Below are 16,494 nucleotides of genomic sequence, written 5' to 3'. Positions count from 1 at the left end.
TCAACCAGACCAACCTTTCAATACCATGACAGTACCCTGAAAGACCTACAAAACATGTCCTCAAGCATACAGACTCTCAACCAGACAAACGTTTCAATACCATGACAGTACCCTGAAAGACCTACAAAACATGTCCTCAAGCATACAGACTCTCAACCAGACCAACCTTTCAATACCATGACAGTACCCTGAAAGACCTACAAAACATGTCCTCAAGCATACAGACTCTCAACCAGACCAACGTTTCAATACCATGACAGTACTCTGAAAGACCTACAAAACATGTCCTCAAGCATACAGACTCTCAACCAGATCAACGTTTCAATACCATGACAGTACCCTGAAAGAACTACAAAACATGTCCTCAAGCATACAGACTCTCAACCAGACCAACCTTTCAATACCATGACAGTACCCTGAAAGACCTACAAACATGTCCTCAAGCATACAGACTCTCAACCAGACCAACCTTTCAATACTGTGACAGTACCCTGAAAGACCTACAAAACATGTCCTCAAGCATACACTCTCTCAACCAGACCAACGTTTCAATACCATGACAGTACTCCGAAAGACCTACAAAACATGTCCTCAAGCATACAGACTCTCAACCAGACCAACGTTTCAATACCATGACAGTACCCTGAAAGACCTACAAAACATGTCCTCAAGCATACAGACTCTCAACCAGATCAACGTTTCAATACCATGACAGTACCCTGAAAGAACTACAAAACATGTCCTCAAGCATACAGACTCTCAACCAGACCAACCTTTCAATACCATGACAGTACCCTGAAAGACCTACAAACATGTCCTCAAGCATACAGACTCTCAACCAGATCAACGTTTCAATACCATGACAGTACCCTGAAAGACCTACAAACATGTCCTCAAGCATACAGACTCTCAACCAGATCAACGTTTCAATACCATGACAGTACCCTGAAAGACCTACAAAACATGTCCTCAAGCATACAGACTCTCAACCAGACCAACCTTTCAATACCATGACAGTACCCTGAAAGACCTACAAAACATGTCCTCAAGCATACAGACTCTCAACCAGACCAACGTTTCAATACCATGACAGTACTCTGAAAGACCTACAAAACATGTCCTCAAGCATACAGACTCTCAACCAGACCAACCTTTCAATACCATGACAGTACCCTGAAAGACCTACAAACATGTCCTCAAAGCATACAGATCTCAACCAGACCAACCTTTCAATACCATGACAGTACCCTGAAAGACCTACAAAACATGTCCTCAAGCATACAGACTCTCAACCAGACCAACCTTTCAATACCGTGACAGTACCCTGAAAGACCTACAAAACATGTCCTCAAGCATACAGACTCTCAACCAGACCAACCTTTCAATACTGTGACAGTACCCTGAAAGACCTACAAAACATGTCCTCAAGCATACAGACTCTCAACCAGACCAACCTTTCAATACCATGACAGTACCCTGAAAGACCTACAAAAATGTCCTCAAGCATACAGACTCTCAACCAGACCAACCTTTCAATACCATGACAGTACCCTGAAAGACCTACAAACATGTCCTCAAGCATACAGACTCTCAACCAGACCAACCTTTCAATACTGTGACAGTACCCTGAAAGACCTACAAAACATGTCCTCAAGCATACAGACTCTCAACCAGACCAACCTTTCAATACCATGACAGTACCCTGAAAGACCTACAAAACATGTCCTCAAGCATACAGACTCTCAACCAGACCAACCTTTCAATACCATGACAGTACCTGAAAGACCTACAAACATGTCCTCAAGCATACAGACTCTCAACCAGACCAACCTTTCAATACTGTGACAGTACCCTGAAAGACCTACAAAACATGTCCTCAAGCATACAGACTCTCAACCAGACCAACCTTTCAATACCATGACAGTACCCTGAAAGACCTACAAAACATGTCCTCAAGCATACAGACTCTCAACCAGACCAACCTTTCAATACCATGACAGTACCCTGAAAGACCTACAAACATGTCCTCAAGCATACAGACTCTCAACCAGACCAACCTTTCAATACTGTGACAGTACCCTGAAAGACCTACAAAACATGTCCTCAAGCATACAGACTCTCAACCAGACCAACCTTTCAATACCATGACAGTACCCTGAAAGACCTACAAAACATGTCCTCAAGCATACAGACTCTCAACCAGACCAACCTTTCAATACCATGACAGTACCCTGAAAGACCTACAAAACATGTCCTCAAGCATACAGACTCTCAACCAGACCAACCTTTCAATACTGTGACAGTACCCTGAAAGACCTACAAACATGTCCTCAAGCATACAGACTCTCAACCAGACCAACCTTTCAATACCATGACAGTACCTGAAAGACCTACAAAACATGTCCTCAAGCATACAGACTCTCAACCAGACCAACCTTTCAATACCATGACAGTACCCTGAAAGACCTACAAACATGTCCTCAAGCATACAGACTCTCAACCAGACCAACCTTTCAATACTGTGACAGTACCCTGAAAGACCTACAAAACATGTCCTCAAGCATACAGACTCTCAACCAGACCAACCTTTCAATACCATGACAGTACCCTGAAAGACCTACAAAACATGTCCTCAAGCATACAGACTCAACCAGACCAACCTTTCAATACCATGACAGTACCCTGAAAGACCTACAAACATGTCCTCAAGCATACAGACTCTCAACCAGACCAACCTTTCAATACCATGACAGTACCCTGAAAGACCTACAAAACATGTCCTCAAGCATACAGACTCTCAACCAGACCAACCTTTCAATACTGTGACAGTAAAATAAAAGCAGAAATAATACTATCAGCTCCACAAAAAGAAAGGTGAACTAGCAGACTCACCATGTGTGATTGACTCCTGGGGCTGACATTGATGTCCTCCACTTTCTCATTAGCTGGAAGAAGAAGAACAACAACAAAAAAATGAAGTGTGAAACCTTCCCACAAGAAGAAGTGCCTAAACACACAGTGGAGCACCAGTGACCCTTCTGAATTAGGGGACTTCTAGTCTAGTGGAGGAGCCCTTACAGAGCACAGCGACAGGGGGAGCATGGATCTCTCTCTCTCTCTCTCTCTGTGTGTGTGTGTGTGTGTGATTCTGTGTGTGTGTGTGATTCTGTTTGTGTGTGTGTGTGTGTGTGTGTGTGTGTGTGTGTGTGTGTGTGTGTGTGTGTGTGTGTGTGTGTGTGTGTGTGTGTGTGTGTGTGTGTGTGTGTGTGTGTGTGTGTGTGTGTAAGAATGCCCCCTGCCCAACCACGGAGCAGTGAAAGTTTGGGAAAAGAAAAGTCTCTGCTAATTCATCAGCTGCTGCCTGAGTGTTACTGACGCGGGATCTCAGGCCATTGTCTGTTGTGGAGAGCAGGGGTAAAGTTTCAAGACAGCCCAAGAGGTGGGAAAAAGAGAGAGGCAGAGCATCAACACCAGCCTCTCTCGGCTAGCTAAAAGATACACATGGGAGACACATGGTTCAATAGAGCAGGACTAGTTTACAGTCTGTGTGTAGTGGGCTGCCAGGGCTGGAGCTCCTCTCCTGACAGAGACCAGTCGGACATGAAGATAAAGCCTTTGTGTTCCGTCTAAATGCCTACACCGTTACGTTTTATAGCTGGGTAAATGGAGAGTTTCCCTCAGCCTAACAAGTGAGGTTAAGTCAGGAGTGTGTGTGTGTGTGTGTGTACATGTGTGTGGGTGTGCTTGTTTGCATCTGTGCGTGTTGGTTTATATCAGTGCCTGTGTGTGTGTTTGCGTCAGTGCCTGTGTGTGTTTATAACAGAGCCTGTGTGTGTGTGTTTGCGTCAACGAGTGTGTGTGTGTGTGTTTGCGTCAGCGAGTGTGTGTTTGCGTCTGTGCGTGTTGGTTTATATCAGTGCCTGTGTGTGTGTTTGCATCAGTGCCTGTGTGTGTGTGTTTATAAAAGAGCCTGTGTGTGTGTGTTTATAACAGAGCCTGTGTGTGTGTGTTTGTGTCAGCGAGTGTGTGTGTTTGTGTCTGCGAGTGTGTGTGTGTGTGTGTGTGTGTTTGCGTCAGTGCCTGTGTGTGTGTGTTTATAACAGAGCCTGTGTATGTGTGTGTGTGTGTGTGTGTGTGTGTGTGTGTGTGTTTTGCGTCTGCGAGTGTGTGTGTGTGTGTGTGTGGTCTGCGGTGTGTGTGTGTGTGTGTTTGCGTCTGCGGGTGTGTGTGTGTGTGTGTGTGTGTGTGTGTGTGTGTGTGTGTGTGTGTGTGTGTGTGTGTGTTCTCTCACCTATGATCTGGATGATTTCTGCCAGCAGAACTCCGTCAGCAATGTCTATGGTCAGGTCCTTGATGAGTCGAGGGCAGCCAGACTTGGTCAGGTAGTGGTTGGCCCAGTCTGTATAAATCTACAACATAGAGGACAGTATGGGGTAAGGGTGGCATCTATAACTGTAGACAAAGAGAAAGGAGAGAGAGAGAGAGACCGATGGAGGCTGGCAGGATCTTCAGCTTTATCAGCAAGAGAGAGACAGAGACAGAGAGAGATATACAGAGAGCGAGAAAGGCAGAGAGAGAAGAGAGAGAAAGACCGAGAAAGAAAGAGAGAGAGAGAGAAATAGAGACAGAGAGAGAGAGAAATAGAGAGAGAGAGGGATAGACAAAGAGGGAGACAGAAATAGTGAGCGAAAGAGAGAGGGTGCGAGAACGAAAGAGAGAGAGAGAGAAAGAGAGAGAGGGAGAGAGTGAAAGTTCAACAAGTTGATCTGACTAATTTAAAGATGGGAAGCTTAGTGCTTGGCATTTCCTATTTGAGGTATGAGTCAGGTTTGTTTTAGTACCGCGGTCACTGCTGACCTCGACCACACAGAATAACAAACACAGGCTTCCTTAGTCCTCCTATATCCCAGAATCAGACGGCCCAGTTCCATCTCAACATAAGTAGCACACAGCGCGCCAGTGAGTATTAGCCAAACAGTGGATTCCCAATACATCTCTCCAACACAAACACAAATATTTGATCAAAGACAGACGCTTACAACATGAGGATGACTCGCTGGGTTTATGAGCTCACTCTGCAGGACTGGGAAGGAGATCAGATCAGCCTTTTAAAGAAGAGATCCGACCTGCTACTAACGCATCACCAGCGGGACGTTTATCTGCTGTTACTGAAGGTCTTTCAATAGAATCCATAAACCGATTAGGACCAGGACGCTGCCAGTATAGTGGTATCGTGGCTAGGAAACAAAACAGCAAACGGACTTAACTTCTTTAGGAAAACAGCCCTAATGAAACATCATTATGTTGTCATCCAGAATCACATGTATTTATTTATGTGCTATAGCACACAATATTTTACATACAGCAGGTTTCTAAAGGACCAAAGAGTGTGGTCTGCTTCATGTTTTCATTTTTGCCATGGAAAGAAATATTGTGATACTGGTATCATCACGGCCCTCAAACCAATAGGTTGATTTGTTAGCTATGTACTGTACTGGTGATTGAAACTAACAGCTGCAGAGATTTTGACCAGGTCTGTTAGGGGCATTACTTCTGCAGTTTATCCTTGCATTCCTACAACTCTCTTCAGGCAGTCCCCTATCTATCTCGCTGCACACTCATTTTGAGGGGATTATCTTTTCATACTATCTATCCGCCTGCAGGAGGAGGGAACCACAGGGAGGGCAGGATGAACAAAAGTGTCTGCAGCGTTTTCAGAGCAGCGAGGCCGTGCGTTACTCATGGAAATACTCAGAGACAGAAGGGCTCTTCTTCTTCTTCCCTGACAGACTTTATTTCCACTGGGTTCTCTAGGGGGTACTTTGAAAAAGGCGTACCTCAGGGGTCCGTTGTGGAGCCGCTCAAAGATGCCCACGACCATACCAGAGCCTCACTCTCTTCTTGTTATCCTCAGATTAATTCAAAAAAGCGAGGGCTGTTTTTTTCTTCATATCGTACGTGTGTTTGTTTGAGGACTCCACCAGCATGAGGAATTTTCAATGTCAAAATCCGCTTAGAAATGCAAGGGCCTCTGTGGAGGGGTTTTGTCTGTGACTTTCAGTCAACCGGTGGCCTACTAATAACGCCATTGACTGAAACTCAGTTAAAACCACTTCAATATCACCAAAGGGGCGGTTTTAAAAGGAACACTTGATAGAGAGGTTAAAAGATGTACGTATATGCAGATTATAGGCACTTCACATCTACCAGGCTATGGTTCCCATTTCCCAGCAACTCCCTCATAAAAACCAAGCTCCTTATTAGGAAATGATCCCTTTTCCCCCCTCTGCCTCACACATTGCTCCCAATTAACGGTGTTTCTCTCTCTTTCAGGGAACAGGGCACGTATCCTTCAAAGATGCCTTCTTTCAAAGGTTTTGTCTGTTGTGGTTTTGTTCGCCAGTTTCTCTCTGATGAGGGAGGCATTAAAGAGAACCAGTGAGAGGCGGGAAGCACCTTCATTAGACACACACACACACACACACACACACACACACACACACACACACACACACACACACACACACACACACACACACACACACACACACACACACACACACACACAGCACGTGCCGGAGTACAGTACACACACTCTTAAACCAGGTCCCACTAGGCCGCACCACCACTACTGCCTGAGGAGGGGGTACAACCACAGTGTGGAGAAGAGCCTCACATTCCGACACCTCTGGTCACGGAAGCCGCGGGAAATACTATGATGGCCGAGGGATATGGAGAACGGACTGGTTTCATCACATCTCTAATTGCTGCGACAGATAATACCAAGTATGCACCGGGCGGCCAGGGGCCGGGGTTTGGAATGCCAGGGGGGTACAGGAAGTGACAGGAACTTCCTCAAAGTGAGGAGCCTCCAGAGGAGGAAGGTGCTCTTGATCCTCTGCACCTCTGCAGCACTTCCCTCCCTCTCTTCCCCCTTTCCCAAAAAATAAGAGTGAATGAGGAGAGTGCCGCATTGACACAATCACAGGGAGCGAGGGAGAGAGAGAGTTTCCTCTGCCAGGGATGTCTCTGGTACAAGGGGAGTGTTCAATCAGCTTTTTGACACGAGTGGAGAGACATGAGGGGAGGTGTGCCTCATCAAGACGGATTCAATTCAATTCACCACAAGCCATTGTTTTGGTGAGAGAGAAACTGACTGCAACCGCATCTGTCAACTGGAGGAAACATTTGGAGTTGTTTGTTAGGGTTTTTCTGTCCAGCCAAACTTGACTTCCCACCACCCAGCCAAACAAACAACATGCTCAACACTATAATTAAATGTTGCTTATTCTCTAATGATGATTGTATAAATTGGCATCACATTCAGAAATGCTGGAATAATTGACAATCTGAAAAGCTTGAATAACTCCATGGTGTTAAACTACATTCCACTAGTCCTACGCCACAAAATGGCACCCTATGCGGTATAGTGCACTACTTTTGACCAGACCATATGGGCCTGCTCAAAAGTAGTGCACTAAATAGGGAATATGGTGCCATTTTGGGACACATCCTATGAAGTAAATGGGTCTGACAGAAAAGAGAAAATGATGACAAAGCAGTCTCTAAATCCGATAATGTCACGGAGGGAAAAAGTAAGGACACTGTAAGGACACTGGTTCAAGGTGACTCTATACCCCCAGTGCATTCATTACAGCAACGTTAGACGACCCAGCCCGTGTGTGATTGGAACCTACACACAAACCACAACAACAGATTGACACAGAACCTGCCTAGCCAACTTCTTTATTTCATTTGAAACTCAACGAGGCAGCCAGCCTGAACCTACCCGTGTCTGTGACACTGACGGTGAACATTAACAGCTTCTCATTCACTCTCCTCTTCCCTTCATCTTCTGTTGTTTCTAGTCATTCGGTCTCTTTAAGCCCCTTAAATAGAGACTCACTGTTCAACATTTCGTGCGTCACTGTCTCAGTTTCCCTGACTCATTCTTTATTTTCTTGCTAACAGCTCTGACTTGCAATTCTATTCAGGCAGCAAACGGTGTCGGACAACGTCAGAACACTGACTGGCAACGGCATGTCTAACAGAAGCCCTAACCTCAGCCGTGCCACTCTCAACGTTCATAGAGAATAATGACATCAGGACAGGGCACACACACGCACGCACGCACACACACACACACACACACACACCTCTCGCGCACAAGCTCACACCCCTTCTCCCTCCATCCAAGCTCCTCGGAGCAGTTACAACAACTATCTATTCTCCAGTGACGTTAGCTACAGAGCTACTGTGAGGTTAGCTGAGCTGTCAATGTACCTGTTATGAAGCCATCTCCTCAGCGTCAGGCTCCTGTACAGATAAACAATCAGCATTCACGCCAGTGTGAGAGTGCCTTGCGGCGAGCAGGCTTCTTTACAGTCGGGCACAATGCAGTGTCTATGGCTGCGCAGGTACTGCCGGCAACCTGCAGTGGCCCCTTAATACCTCCGGGGGGAGCCAGCCAGCTACCGAGGCGAGACAGAGCCTCAGGGCTTGAGGGACTGAAGCAGACCTGTCTGTGACTTTATACAGACCAAGGGTATTTCACTGTGCTGTGGAAGTCGAAGCAGTGGTCTCTTATCACTGATATGTGTAGCAGAGAAGGATGGGATGTAACACACACACACACACACACACACACACACACACACACACACACACACACACACACACACACACACACACACACACACACACACACACACACACATATACACAAACACCCAGTAGTTCATATGACGACGAGGCCAAACATGACACTGAGGTGTAGTTTTGGCTGCTCCCACAGGTTAGCTAAGGAGGTAAAGCTGTCAGTGTGTGTTACCCATGTGTGTGTTTGGCTTCTGGCTGTACCCCTGTCCTTTTACTATAACTAAACACCTCCCCTCCCTCCCTCCCCTCCCTCCCCCCTCCCAGCCGTCTATCTCTCCCCCCACCTCCCTCCCTCCCTCCCTCCCTCCCTCCCCCCCTCCCAGCCGTCTATCTCTCCCCCCCCACCTCCCTCCCTCCTCCCTCCCTGCCGTCTATCTCTCCCTCCCACCTCCCTCTCTCTCCTCCCCTCCTATCTCTCTCTCTTTTCTCTCTCTCTCTCTCTCTCTCTCTCTCTCTCTCTCTCTCTCTCTCTCTCTCTCTCCCCCCCTCTCCCTCCCTCCCCCTACAGGCAGGTCACAGTCATCTAGACACAGACAGAGACAGAGAATTGTCAGGCTAACAGAGAACATGACAAATGTCCCCCTCTCTCGGGGTCTGAGGGTTCTGCTGACATGATCACTGGTGACATGGTGTGAAGGTCGCGACCTCCCAGCCTGAGTCACAAATGGCACCCTATTCCCTATATAGTGCAATATTTTCTATCAGAGGCCTATTGAACCTTATCAAAAGTATTGCACTATAGGGATCCATTTGGGTCTCAGATCTTGCCTCCTTGAACAGAGTGGTACTCAGTGACAAAGCGAAACACAACCGTCTTGATTTGGTTTACTGTTCCTCTTAAAACAGTTAGTGGCTAATAGCTGGTAGATAGATGTACAGTATATCTCATCAATACAGTCAAGGGAGTGTATAGTTATTGCAATGGGACTGGGATCAATATCCACATTAGAGTCACCTATTGGATCTACACTGTATTAGAACTGGACTGGATAGTAACCGACTGCTATTAGTGAATCGAGCACCAGGTGACTGACAATGCAGTCTATGGGCAGTCTATGGTAGTCTATGGGCAGTCTATGGGTAGTTTATGGGAAGTTTATGGGCAGTCTATGGGTGGTCTATGGGCAGTTTATGGGCAGTCTATGGGTAGTCTATGGGCAGTCTATGGGTAGTCTATGGGCAGTCTATGGGTAGTCTATGGGTAGTCTATGGGCAGTCTATGGGCAGTCTATGGGTAGTCTATGGGCAGTCTATGGGCAGTCTATGGGTAGTCCATGGGCAGTCTATGGGTAGTCCATGGGCAGTCTATGGGTAGTCTATGGGCAGTCTATGGGTGGTCTATGGGTAGTCTATGGGCAGTCTATGGGTAGTCCATGGGCAGTCTATGGGTAGTTTATGGGCAGTCTATGGGTCTAGTCTATGGGCGGTCTATGGGTAGTCTATGGGTAGTCCATGGGCAGTCTATGGGTAGTCTATGGGCAGTCTATGGGCAGTCTATGGGCAGTCTATGCACAGTCTATGGGTAGTCTATGGACAGTATATGGGTAGTCTATGAGCAGTCTATGGGTAGTCTATGAGCAGTCTATTGGTAGTCTATGGATAGTCTATGGTAGTCTATGGGCAGTCTATGGGCAGTCTATGCACAGTCTACGGCTATGGGTAGTCTATGGGTAGTCTATGGTCAGTCTATGGGAAGTCTATGGGCAGTCTATGGGTAGTCTATGGGCAGTCTATGGGTAGTCTATGGACAGTATATGGGTAGTCTATGAGCAGTCTATGGGTAGTCTATGAGCAGTCTATTGGTAGTCTATGGATAGTCTATGGTAGTCTATGGGCAGTCTATGGGTGGTCTATGGGGCAGTTTATGGGTAGTCTATGGGCAGTCTATGGGTAGTCTATGGGCAGTCTGGGTAGTCTATGGGTAGTCTATGGGTAGTCTGGGTAGTCTATGGGCAGTCTCTGGGCAGTCTATGGGCAGTCTATGGGCAGTCTATGGGCAGTCTATGGGTAGTCTGTGGGCCCTGGTCAATAGGCTGCCATTAGAGACTCAGCATTACTCTCTGATTCAGTCAAGGGCTCTGACCACCCAGTTCTAATACATGGTAATTGTATTTGAGGGTTGATTGTATATAGGCATCTCTCTGCAATGTTACCATGAACCCTGGGGACCCTGAGGCCTCAGGAGGTAGTACATGGAGATTGGATGAAGAGGGTACCGTTTACACTCCATCAAACATAAGCCTGGCAAAGAGACAATTCCTGCATAATTAAGCTCTACATAAAAACTGCATAAACTTGAGTGATGAGACAATAAAGTCAATGCTCTGTGATGAACCGTCATCAGAGGCGTCTGTCAGAAACGGCGGAGTCAGGATTGGGAGCATTCAAGTGATCGACAGAAGAAAACAACGCCCTGTCAGAAATCCCCCAAGACAGTGAATCCAAGTTGGGCCCGGGGCCCAGGAGAACATCCTTCCCAATGGAAGGCCTTTCCACTGTTAACCTGTATAGACAACTGTTAACCTGTATAGACTACTGTTAACCTGTATAGACTACTGTTAACCTATATAAACTACATTAACCTGTATAGACTGCTGTTAACCTATAGACTACTGTTAACCTGTATAGACTACTGTTAACGGTATGACTACTGTTGCCTGTATAGACTACTGTTAACCTGTATGACTACCCGTTAACCTGTATAGACTACTGTTAACCTGTATAGACTACTGTTAACCTGTATAGACTTCTGTTAACCTGTATAAGACATACCGTTAACATATTATAGACTACTGTTAACCTGTATAGACAACTGTTAACCTGTATAGACTACTATTAACCTATATAGACTACTGTTAACCTGTATAGACTACTGTTAACCGGTATAGACTACTGTTAACCTGTATAGACTACTGTTAACCTGTATAGACTACCGTTAACCTGTATAGACTACTGTTAACCTGTATAGACTACTGTTAACCTGTATAGACTACCGTTAACCTGTATAGACTACTGTTAACCTGTATAGACTACTGTTAACCTGTATAGACTACCGTTAACCTGTATAGACAACTGTTAACCTGTATAGACTACTGTTAACCTGTATAGACTACTGTTAACCTGTATAGACTACTGTTAACCTGTATAGACTCCTGTTAACCTGTATAGACTACTGTTAACCTGTATAGACTACCGTTAACCTGTATAGACTACTGTTAACCTGTATAGACTACCGTTAACCTGTATAGACAACTGTTAACCTGTATAGACTACTGTTAACCTGTATAGAATACTGTTAACCTGTATAGACTACTGTTAACCTGTATAGACTCCTGTTAACCTGTATAGACTACTGTTAACCTGTATAGACTACTGTTAACCTGTATAGACTACTGTTAACCTGTATAGACTACTGTTAACCTTCAGAGGAGAGTGGGCCTCCTATTCACACAATCTGACTATGTAAGTGTCCCAAATGACACCCTATTCCCTATATAGTGCACTACTTTTGACCAAGGCCCATAGGGCAGCATCTCTCCACAGCAATATATATTTTGGGGGCGCATACATTGAATAGGTCCATAGTGAAGTGAACACCTTCTTAACCACACCAACTGTCAATCATTGCTGAGACTGTGTGCTCCAAAAAACTTGGTCAGGCCCCGACTTGGTCGGTTTGAAATGAATCTGTCCAATCATATCGGGGGCGGCGGAGTTTGGTTTTGTGTTTGATTCTGGCAAATCACAGACGCACATTCTAGTGGATCTAGGATTTTCACCCAGACCTGATGAAGCCGTCTCGCTCTGAAGGTATGTCAGTTGGAATTCCCAGAATGTCATGAACTGTGCTTAACTTATCTGAATCTCTCGCTCCCTCTCCTTCTCCCTCTCAACCTCTACCCCTCTCTCTTTCTCCCTCCCTCCCTCTCTCTCTCTCACTCCCTCCTTCTTTCTCTCTCTCCCCCTCTCCCTCCCTCCCTCCCGCTCTCTCCCTCTCTCTTTCTCCCTCGCTCTCTCTCTCTCTCCCTCCTTCTTTCTCTCTCCCCCCTCCCTCTTTCTCCCTCCCTCCCTCTCTCTCTTTCTCCCTCTTTCTCCCCCTCCCCCTCTTTCTCCCTCCCTCTCTTTCTCCATCTTTCTCTCTCTCCCCTCCCTCCCTCTCTCGCTTTCTCCCTCTTCCCCCCCTCCCTCTTTCTCCCTCCCTCTCTTTCTCCCATCTTTCTCTCTCTCTACAAGTAAAGTCTGATCTACAAAGCTACTGTAGTGTATTTACCCTTTCATGAAGATTTATCTTTGAAACATTCAAGCTTTTATTTAGATCTAATTTGTACAATCATGACTTCGTCAGTCTCAAAATATTTGAATGTGCGGTCAAAAGACACACGCAAGCTTTGATTAATATTCCCAAAGTACATATCTGGCACGACAGTCCCTCATTTCGTGAAAACCTGAGTGGGAGAGAATAAAATAGTGCATGGCGGGATGCAGTTTGGATGGATTCTGTTGTTGGATGCGCTCACGCCCGTCAATCAAGGATTCTCTCAGTACTGCAAGCTGACGCATGGATGGACATGGGCCATTAAGGGGGAGCCGGGGGAGACAGCTGGTGGATCACTGCGACCCAAAAAGCATATTTTCCTTATCTAGTGCACCAGGGTCCATAAGGCTCTGGTCTAAAGTAGTGCACTAGATAGGACATAGGATCACCATTTGGGATGCATCCTGAAAATAACAGCCTCAGATCAGCCAGCAATTAAGCAGCTCGATCGTGGAGATGATGACAACTCCTGCTGGCGCATCACTTCTCAGCTAGAGTCAGTCAGTCTCTCACTAACGCAACCCCTCCTCATCATCACCACCAGTCCAGTCAGCCCAGTCAGTCAGTCAGTCAGTCTCTCACTAACGCAACCCCTCCTCATCACCACCAGTCAGCCAGTCAGTCAGTCAGTCAGTCTCTCACTAACGCAACCCCTCCTCATCCACACCACCAGTCAGCCAGTCAGCCAGTCAGTCAGTCAGTCTCTCTCACTAACGCAACCCCTCCTCATCACCACCAGTCAGCCAGTCAGTCAGTCAGTCTCTCTCACTAACGCTGCCCCTCCTCATCACACCACCAGTCAGCCAGTCAGTAAGCCAGTCAGTCAGTCAGTCAGTCTCTCACTAACGCAACCCCTCCTCATCACACCACCAGTCAGCCAGTCAGTCAGCAGTCAGTCTCTCAGTCATCACACCACCAGTCAGCCAGTCAGTCAGCCAGTCAGTCAGTTCTCTCACCCCCTAACGCAACCCCTCCTCATCACACCACCAGTCAGCCAGTCAGTCAGTCAGTCTCAGTCCTCATCACACCACCAGTCAGCCAGTCAGCCAGTCAGCCAGTCAGTCAGTCAGTCAGTCTCTCACTCACACCACTCCTCATCAGCCACCAGTCAGCCAGTCAGTCAGTCAGTCAGTCTCTCACTAACGCAACCCCTCCTCATCACACCACCAGTCAGCCAGTCAGCCAGTCAGCCAGTCAGTCTCTCACAGCTACCCCTCCTCAGCCAGTCAGCCAGTCAGTCAGTCTCTCTCACCCCTACGCAGCCCCTCCTCATCACACCACCAGTCAGCCAGTCAGCCAGTCAGTCATCAGTCTCTTCACTAACGCCCCTCATCACACCACCAGTCAGCCAGTCAGTCAGTCAGTCTCACTAACGCAACCCCTCCTCATCACACCACCAGTCAGCCAGTCAGTCAGTCAGTCAGTCTCTTCACTAACGCTACCCCTCCTCATCACACCACCAGTCAGCCAGTCAGTCAGTCTCTCTCACTAACGCTACCCCTCATCACACCACCCAGTCAGCCAGTCAGCCAGTCAGTCTCTCACTAACGCTACCCCTCCTCATCACACCACCAGTCAGCCAGTCAGTCAGTCAGTCTCTCACTAACGCTACCTCATCACACCACCAGTCAGCCAGTCAGCCAGTCAGTCAGTCTCTCACTAACGCTACCCCTCCCTCATCACACCAGCACAGTCAGCCAGTCCAGTCAGTCAGTCTCTCACTAAATAGCCCCTCCTCATCACACCACCAGTCCAGTCAGCCAGTCAGTCAGTCAGTCAGTCTCTCACTAACGCAACCCTCCTCATCACACCACCCAGTCAGCCAGTCAGTCAGTCAGTCTCTCACTAACGCAGCCTCCTCATCCTGCCAGTCAGCCAGTCAGTCCAGTCTCTCACTACGCAACCTCCTCCATCACACCACCAGTCAGCCCAGTCAGTCAGTCAGTCTCTCACCTACTTGTAACCCCTCCTCATCACACCACCAAGTCAGCCAGTCAGTCAGTCAGTCTCTTACTGTAGCCCCTCCTCATCACACCACCAGTCAGGCAGCCAGTCATTCAGTCTCTTACTAAGCTACCCTCCTCACATCCATAGCCAGTCAGTCAGTCAGCCAACCAGTTAGTCAGTCTCTCACTAACGCTACCCCTCCTCATCACACCACCAGTCAGCCAGTCAGTCAGTCAGCCAACCAGTCAGTCAGTCTCTCACTAACGCTACCCCTCCTCATCACACCACCAGTCAGCCAGTCAGTCAGTCAGGCAACCAGCCAGTCAGTCTCTCACTAACGCTACCCCTCCTTATCACACCACCAGTCAGCCAGTCAGTCAGTCAGTCAGCAAGTCAGTCAGTCAGTCTCTCACTAACGCTACCCCTCCTTATCACACCACCAGTCAGTCAGCCAGTCAGTCAGTCAGCCAACCAGTCAGTCAGTCTCTCACTAACGCAACCCCTCCTCATCACACCACCAGTCAGCCAGTCAGCCAGTCAGTCAGTCAGTCAGTCTCTCACTAACGCTACCCCTCCTCATCACACCACCAGTCAGCCAGTCAGTCAGTCAGTCTCTCACTAACGCAACCCCTCCTCATCACACCACCAGTCAACAGTCAGTCAGTCAATGAATCGTTAGTCTCTCACTAACGCAACCCCTCCTCATCACACCACCAGTCAGCCAGTCAGTCAGCCAACCAACCAGTCAGTCAGTCAGTCAGTCAGTCAGTCCAGTCAGTCAGTCAGTCTGTCATTAACGGTACCCTCCTCATCCACCACCAGTCAGCCAGTCAGTCAGTCAGCAGTCAGTCAGTCGGTCAGCCGAGTCAGTCAGTCTCTCACTGCGCTACCTCATCCGCACCACCAGTCAGCCAGTCAGTCAGTCAGCCAACCAGTCAGTCGATCCAGTCCAGCCAGTTAGTCAGCGAGTCACTCAGTCTCTCACAAACGCTACCTCCTCATCACACCACCAGTCAGCCAGTCAGTCAACCAGTCAGGCAACTCCCTCTCATCACACCACCAGTCAGCCAGCCAGTCGTCAGTCAGCCAGCAAGTCAGTCAGTCTCTCACTAACGCTACCCTCCTCATCACACTACCAGTCAGCCAGTCAGTCAGTCAGCCAACCAGTCCCAGTCAGTCTCTCACTAACGCCACCTCTCTCCCACACCACCAGTCAGCCAGTCAGTCAGCCAGTCAGCCAGTCAGTCAGTTAGTCAGTCTCTCACTAACGCTACCCCTCCTCATCACCAGTCAGCCACCAGTCAGCCAGTCAGTCAGTCAGCCAGCCAGTCAGTCAGTCTCTCACTAACGCTACCTCCTCCTCATCACACCACCAGTCAGCCAGTCAGTCAGTCAGGCAACCAGTCAGTCTCTCACTAACGTCAGCACACCAGTCAGCGAGTCAGTCAGTCAGTCTCTCACTAACGCTACCCCTCCTTATCACACCAGTCAGCCAGTCAGTCCAGTCAGGCAACCAGCCAGCCAGTCTCTCACTAACGCTACACCTCCTCATCACACTACCAGTCAGCCAGTCA

General features: G+C 47.8%; 1 pseudogene; it reads right to left on the bottom strand.

The window, feature by feature from the left end:
- The window catches only part of LOC118377299 (neuron navigator 3-like), a 270,177-nt pseudogene that overhangs the window by 178,719 nt on the left and 74,964 nt on the right, over positions 1 to 16,494 (bottom strand).

The sequence above is a fragment of the Oncorhynchus keta genome, unplaced genomic scaffold (genome assembly GCF_023373465.1).
Source record: "Oncorhynchus keta strain PuntledgeMale-10-30-2019 unplaced genomic scaffold, Oket_V2 Un_contig_3968_pilon_pilon, whole genome shotgun sequence".
NCBI lineage: Eukaryota > Metazoa > Chordata > Actinopteri > Salmoniformes > Salmonidae > Oncorhynchus > Oncorhynchus keta.
This window is presented reverse-complemented; position numbering and strand designations above follow the sequence as displayed.